This window comes from Medicago truncatula, chromosome 2, assembly GCF_003473485.1.
Source record: "Medicago truncatula cultivar Jemalong A17 chromosome 2, MtrunA17r5.0-ANR, whole genome shotgun sequence".
In the NCBI taxonomy this organism is placed as follows: Eukaryota; Viridiplantae; Streptophyta; class Magnoliopsida; order Fabales; family Fabaceae; genus Medicago; species Medicago truncatula.
This window is the reverse complement of record NC_053043.1, coordinates 12,489,400-12,497,722: the sequence shown is the minus strand read 5'-3', so window position 1 is coordinate 12,497,722 and position 8,323 is coordinate 12,489,400. Positions and strand designations below refer to the sequence as shown.

Genomic DNA, 8,323 nt, shown 5'->3' with positions numbered 1-8,323 from the left:
AATGGACTGCCGGAATTTACCAAAAACCAGTGGTGCAGTTTAATCGGCATCTGAAACCAACAAATAAAAACAAGTTTTTCTATTTAAAAAATATACACGTGTCAAGTTCTAATAGGAGAACATCACCAACAACACATGTGGTACTGCACCTAAGTTTTCTCCCTCAAAAAATATATATATGTTTTTTTCCTTTATCATTTAAAAAGTGTAACAAACTAGATGAGTCTATTTATATTCACTTTTTCATTATCCTAAATATACCCTTAAACAACTTTTTCTATAATAAATATCGTTGTTGATGTCATTGAAAACTTATCTATACTACTACTTCCTCTGTTCCTTTTTAAGTGTCGTTTTAGAATTTTAACACAAAAAAAGCGAAGTGTATTTTTGCACACTTTTTTCCTATTATACCCTCATTTTAATCCATTAATAGTTTTCTAATTTTTTTGCACACACTTTATCTTTCCAATAAATTTAATACGTGACAAACAATTGTTAGTTACTACTCTCTTTCTCCAACAAATTCCGATTTTTTGTGCGCTTTATCTTTCTCCCATAACAAACAATTTCCAATTTTCTAAATATTGCGAATATCTCTTGAAATTTTCAACAAGTAATAATCATTTTATTTATAGAATTTTAACTCTTCATGGAACAATTATCATAGACAAGGTAATTAAAACCGGACCGGACATCGAACCGGTGTAGGTTTGGGTTCAGGGTTCGAAGGTTCGACCGGAGTCGAACCGGGGTTCAACCGGTTTTGTAAAATATACATTTTTATTTAAAATATTATATATAAAGTGTTGATAAATAAATAAAAAACTTTTTGTATCCAAACTCTTATTTCATAAATCCAAAAAGTTTTATTATACATTTTCCCACATAACATATATATATATATATATATATATATATATATATATAGCAGGAATCATGCTTAGATTATTTAGTGTTAGATGGATTGATACCAAAAAAAGGATGAATATATTATTTAAGAAATGATATATCTGTGGAATGAAGTATGTATTTTTTCTGAATGAAGTGGAATGAATATTTTATTTCTTGATCATAGTCTAATTGAAGATAATCAAGAGCCAAAATTATAGTGTGTGTCTGTTTGTGACGTGAATGCATTAGGAAGAGCGAAAAACTACTGATGTTGGATGATGTAAACACAACAACACAATAAATCCCACATCGAAGAATTTCAAGCTAGATTCTTAAACTTTGGTTATAAAAGTAGATTCAGGGCTGCAGGTATAGAGCAAAAGTTCCATAAGTTCCACCTAGATTGGACGTTTGGAACAGTAGTTTTGCTTGGATATTTTTTTATTTTAAAAAAATATCCTATTTAAAACAAAGTAGTTTAAAGTTTTGTTTTTTTTGTTGCAAAAAAGCAAAGAAATAGTTTGAGCCGGCCAAAACCGTTGGACCTCCGGTTTTTAGTGGTTTTCCCGGTTTCTGTCCGGTTTACCGGTTTTCTATCCGGTTCTCTGCCAGAGCGGTTTTTAGCGTGACTTGGACCGGACATAGGTCCGGTTCCTGGTCCAATCGATTGAACTGGCCGGGCCGGTTCGGTTTTGACAACCTTGATCATAGATAACAAAATTTTGTTTAAATTTGAAGATAAGATGAAACAAATTTTGTTTTAAAACAAAACAAACAAACTTTATTTAAAAAAAAAAAAACTTTAGTTTTTCAAATATATAGTTATAATTAGTTTTATTGAAAAATATAAGAATAATTGTTGAAAATAAATTATTTTGCATACATATCTCAACAAACTTTACGTATTATTTTGTTGAAAAATATTACTATAATTAGCTATAATTAATTTTATTGAAAAATATTAAAGACAATTTTAAAAAGAGAAAAAATTAACCTAAAAAAAAGATAAATATTAAAAATAAATAAATAGTATAGCTGATAAGATCAAAAATCAAAATAATATTCCCTACAAAAAAATCAAAATAATATGTGAAGTTTGTTGAGATATTTATGCAAAATAATATATTAGTTTTAGAAAATAGATCCTTTCAAAATATATATTATATATAGAAATTAAAAGAACTAAACTAGAAAGAAATCCTGTTTTCCTCTCAAATTCAGCGACTTCTGTTTGTGCATAAGGCGATCCAAACTCTTTCTCAATTGCTTCTGATCTGAATCTCAATCTGACTGCAATTTTTTAACGTACGTCGATTGCTTCTGTTTGTGTATCTTCTGTAGTGGCATCGTGATGAAATTACTAAGATCAAATCAAATAAAAGTTTCTTTTAATTGTTTATGCTAATAATTAATTAATTAATTAATACTATTGCTTGGTTGCAGAAACAAACAATGAAGAGGAGTAAAAAACTCAAGAGTGAGAGTGAGTTGCCTGACTGTGTTCTATCTTATATCTTTAGCAAGTTAAGTTGGAAGGATTTGGTGAAAACAAGTACATTGTCCAAACGATGGCTTCACGAATGGGGGATTAAGAATGGACCTCAACTTTGATCTCGATAACATTTTTTTTTTTTTTTGAAGAAACTAAAATGGATTAAAATACTGAAAGCCTGGAGATTTCATCACAAAGAGTGACAAAACCCCAGCTAAAAGAGTCAATTACAAGAGTGCCAAAAGGCCAAAACAAGAACAAAAAAGAAGGCTACCTTGTTACATAAATATTCCTAAGCAAGGTAAAGGGTTCAACCACCATGAATGGTAGGAGAAAACAAAACTAGGTCGGTTCGCTTTCAGCCACCAGTATGATTGGAGCTTAACTTTATCTAACAATTGATTAAAAGAAGCTTCTTTTTGGTGAAATATGCGAGCATTTCTTTCAAGCCATATCACCCACACACAAGATAGCCAAATAAGATTAAGAGTTGAGCGTTTGCTGTTAGAGAAGCCGCTAAAGATGCCAAATTGATATAAATGGTCTAACACATTTTCCGGAAGCACTAATTGGTAACCCAGCCAGTGAGAAATGCCATACCAAAGTTTGCCAAAAAAATCACAAGAGATGAATAAGTGTTTTGCCTCTTCTATCATGCCGCATCGCCCCACGCAGAAATGAACATTCGGATGTAAAATGTGTCTTTTGATTAAATTGTCCGTTGTAGGTAATCTATCACGTAACAAGCGCCAAGCGAAGAGACTGATTTTCAAAGGCACTTCCTTGTTCCAAATTTCAGTCATGTGAGTAACCGACAAGTTGTTACTGGTGAATGTCAACAGATGATTATAAGCACTTGTAACATTATAACTGTTGGAGGCATGCAAGTGCCAAATCCACCTGTCAAGATGATTAGGCTGCAAAACAATATTAGATCGATCTCGATAACATGTTTGACGACTATAATACACTTCAAGAGTTGCCAAAATGTCTTCCACTCTTTCAAGGGCTTCAATCTCAATTTGCCACTAGATTGGATCAAGTCATGCTGCATTATCAAGGTTCCATCATCCTTTCAATCCGACTCAATTTCTTGTTAGGTCATGAACACAGTGACGTCATTGACAGAATGATTTCCAAAGGAATTGCCAAGGGTGTCAAACGTATTGAACTGCTCTTCTCATATCAAACAACTAATGATCCTCCTAGTCCATATTATTTGGATCAAATAGAGCCATACACATTTCCCTTTGCTTTCTTTTCTGAAACTGATTCTCTCCTGTATCTGCACTTAGAGAAGTGCCACCTAGTAGCACCAACAACGGACTTCTCTGGTTTGAAGAATTTGAGAACTCTTGTGTTGCGTCTAGTCGATGTGAAGCAGGATATGATTCAATGACTACTTTCCAACTGCATCCATCTTCTAGACTTCACCCTTGATACCTGCAAGTTCAAGTCTGACTTAAAAATAATCAGTCCAACATTGTTTCATTTCAACATTCTTAATTGTGGGGTTAAACTGCTTGAGAGGAGGAATATCGATATCATTGCATCAAATCTCTCATCTCTTGAATATTTTTGTAATGGCCGTGTAGTACACAAGATCAACATTAAGGAGGCTCATATGTTATCCAAGTTTAGCTTTCGAGGTAGCATAATTTCTAAACGTGTTGGGTTATCTGGACTGAAACATTTGACGACAATTGTGTTAGACGGACTCTCTGAATGTCTCCGACTTACTGTCCTGCCACTTTTGTTTTCTGAATATCTCCAACTTGAGGACGTCACCTTTAAGAACTGCAGCATCACATGGGAATTGGAAATTATCAGTCCAAAGCTGCGTCATTTGAACATAATCGACTGTGCCTTTGAAGGAAAACGCACTCCTGACATAATTATCGATGCACTCAACCTCTCATCCTTTGAATATAGTGGTCACACGAAGGCATTCTATGTTAAGGCTCCAAAGTTATTGAATGTTTTTTGGAGTGCAGCTAAGAGAGACAAAAATCCATATCTCTTTGGTCCAATTGCAACTTTAAATCAGATTGAGAATTTAGCTTTGATCTTGAACCATTCACAGGTAAATCAGTCAAAACCCGTTTTTGTTATTTGATGTTTATTTATATTTTATTGTTTCTATCAAGGTTGTAGTATATCAACTAATTTATAATAAATATTTACTGAATATATTGGTCTGTAAATATATCTTAATTCTAAGTGTTCAATGTAAGTATCTGCCACTATTGACTGTCTAACTGTCTATTTATAAATAATCGAGTTACTATCTGCTATTAATCCACTTTAACTTTATTGGTGTAAACAGATAGAATTGTCGACCATCTTGATTCGATTTCAAAATCTCAGAACATTGGAGCACTTTATCGACGACGCATATGATTCAAATATGGACTATTTTTGAATTTTAGATATTGCAATGGCTTCTCAGCATCTTCAAAAACTTTCACTTACGGTTAGTTATTCAACTCTTTATATTTTCACTTGATCATTTTAAAATAGTACCATTTAACTTCTTTTATAGACAATAATTCTCAGATTCTTAAGGGAAGAGGCCTAGTCATCGAGATAAGTAGATAAATTCATTAATAAATAGACAATACAACGTCGAAAGCATCAAAAGTAAGCTATAAGTTATCCGTTTTAGTCTAGCAGTTTGACCTTATCAAAAACATAGGTTTAATCATAATAAATAACCTATTATTTCAACTAAAGTATTGAATAAGTCATGCACAAGTGTTATATGTCCGATGGAATTTTCTTATATCAATATTGTGATCTTTATTTTTTGAATTTTCAGATAAGAAATTCACATATGGATAATTCGCATATGGTTGAACTTGAGAGGCAAAGAAGAGAATATGCAGGGATTTCTCATAATGCTTTGAAATATGTTGAGCTACGTGGCTCTGTTTGCACCATAAATGCAATTGAGTTAGCCAGTAACATATTGAGGAATGTGAATTCACTTAGGGGTGTATTGGATTAGGATTTTAAAGGATAATTTTTGTTTAAAAAAGTCTTGAGGATTTTAAAAGACTTTGCAAGATTTTGATGATTTTAAAAGACTATTAAGGATTTCAATGGATTTAATTCATAAGATTTTAAAGGATTTGAAATGATTTTATGGATTTCAACAGATTTTATGAATTTTAAGAAATAATTGAAAAAAATATCATAACACACTCTCTTTCACAAAATCTCAACAAAGACTCTTTTATTTATTTTATTTTATTTTTTACGGGAGAGCTAGAGAGAGAGAGTGAAGGAATCAGAGAGAGAGAGAGAGAGAGGTTTTTTACGGGAGAGCTAGAGAGAGAGGGAGAGAGAGAGAGAAGGAAGGGGAGAGAGAGAGGAGTGGAAAAGAGAGAGTAAGAGAGAAGGGAGGAGAGAGAGGGAGAGATAGTAAAATCTTAAAAGAAAAAAACAATCTTAAGAAATCTCATGTTTTCATGAAAGACTTTTTCATGGTAAAATTTCACTAGAAAATCCCACAAAATCCATCAAAATCTGATTTATTAAACAATCCTTCAAAATTTGAATGATTTTGAATACCACTAGACTTTTTTTAAGTGATTAAGAGTCTCGATTGAATACCACAAGACTTTTTTTAAATGACAAAGAATCTTGATTGAATAACACAAGACTTTTTTAAAATTGAAAAGAATCTTGATTGAATACCACAAGACTTTTTCATGATAAAAAAGTCTTTTAAAATCTCTTAGAATCATGATCCAATACACCCCCTTAAACAAATTACTTTCACTTCTGGTGACAAATTTTATATAGGTGCTGGAGGATGGACTGAAGGCTGTGATAGTTGTTCGTTTGACAAGAATTTTATTCATAAGATGCTTCAAGATGAAGTAAATGAGCAATATCGACTTGTAATTTTGTAGTGAATTCTGTAATGTTATTTGTTAATTCATTCGTACAGACATTGTATAATTATTTACTTTGATATGAAATACAATGTTAATTGTTCTTTTAGGTTTTTTTATTTTTTTTATTTTTTATTATTGAAATATATTATAAATAAATGACTCATGTGACACACTTGTCCTATAAGCGATTAATTAGTTGTTTATCTAAAAAAGCCTATGTATATATATTAATCAGTTTTTTATGGTTTTCAATGAGGCAAACCACTAATGAGCAAAATAGTCATAGTGATGCAAAGGAGACCTAGCCTCTCTATTTATAATCGTGCAACTATAGCTACCATCCATCATGGGCCCTGGTGTTTGGGCCTACACTTTGTTTCTACACAAACCATATTAAGTGTCCAAGAGCTCATTATCTATTGATCATTTTTATTAGAGCCTAAACATCATCAAATAGATCACAACATCAGTCTGTTTTTATTAAAACCAAAACCAACAATTGATTGTAGCCCACAAAATGTTAGAAGAAATTCTAACATCTTATGCATTCAAAATTATAATTGCAGTATGGGTATCACCAGTTAAAGACTAAGAGGGATCATATGTCAATGCCAACGTTTTGCACATGCTGCGAGCATTATGAAATTTTGGTTATGCCATTTGAGCTACTAATGCTCTAAAATCTTTTATGGATTTGATGAGTTGGGTTTTAAACCATTCTTAGAACAATTTTTGTTATTGTTCATTGATGACATTCTTGTTTATTCCAAGAGTTAAGAAAAGAATGATCCAAACTATCCTACACGTGAATTTTTCTATTAAGATTTGGAGGTCTATCTATATGTTAAGACTAGTATGAATGAAACTAACCAAGAGAGCCTTAAGTATATCTTTCAACATCAATATTTAAATTTAAGACAAATAAGGTGGATGGAGTTCTCTCGAAATTTTTGATTGCACGACCTTGTATCAACTTGCGAAGACAAAGGTTGTTGTAGATGCCTTGAATATGAAGTACATGGGTGGTTTTACTCATTTAGCTGAAAAGAAGAGACCTATAATTAAAGGACTGCAATAACTTGTTGGAACTGGAATTCAATTTAAGCTTGATCGTTCAAGGATATTATTGACCATGTGTAAATTTGTTCCAGCAATTTCCTCATAAGCAACTCTGTAGTCACAATAAATTCTTTGTCAGAAACCGTGGTCCCTCCATTGACAGCCACATCCAAGGCCAACACCTGCAAAATTAAAATCAGTAATATCTTCATTATCTAGTTCAAGTTATAATGTTTCTATAATGAATAATAATAATATGGGAAACATGGCTCACCCTGTCACAAAGCTTGTCCACCTCTGATCCTACTACAGCAACAGCTTGAAAAGCTTTTAACATTTCATTTTGTTGTCTAACTTTTCATTTTGTTCCCTGAGCTTTTCAGCTTGAAACCAAGAGCAATCATCAAATGCAAATTTTCAAATCATTGTTCCCTCATCTCGTACTCCTGCAAGCCATCTCCTCAACCATCCTAGCATTGCAAGTCTTCCACCAACCAATCAGTTTGAAATCAACATGATGGGAAACATGACAGACTGTAACTTCTATGTTCTCGATGCAACAGGTGACACCACTGGTTTATCTTTCCGTGTTGCCTATATTGGGGCTAAGCAATATAGGAGTGGGAATAACAAAGATTTATGCGATTGTGTTGGATCTTTGCTATGCTCAGTTGTCCCTGGATTCAGAAACTCCGTGGAGGCAGCACTTAACGGAATAGGCGCCAGGCCTCGTTTTGTGAGTTTACCATCCCAGCAGGCTCATCAAAAGGACATAGTTATGTCTGATGTTCTTGAATTGGACTGGTCTTCCATTCTTGTTGTTTTTGGCTATTTTATCCTTCTTCTTTTCCAGATGGACAGTGAGTTATTTGGTTTGCGCACATTTGTGACGGAAAGCCCCCACTCCAAAAGGATTGAAGAACTGCTGACAAAAGTTGGGTGCCCTCGCAGCTATATGTCTGGTATACCGTTTAAA

General features: G+C 32.9%; 1 pseudogene; it reads left to right on the top strand.

Moving 5' to 3' along the window:
- The first annotated feature begins 2,346 nt into the window (after positions 1-2,346).
- LOC112419340 (FBD-associated F-box protein At1g66310-like) lies at positions 2,347-6,303 on the top strand (annotated as a pseudogene).
- The last annotated feature ends 2,020 nt before the right edge of the window (positions 6,304-8,323 follow it).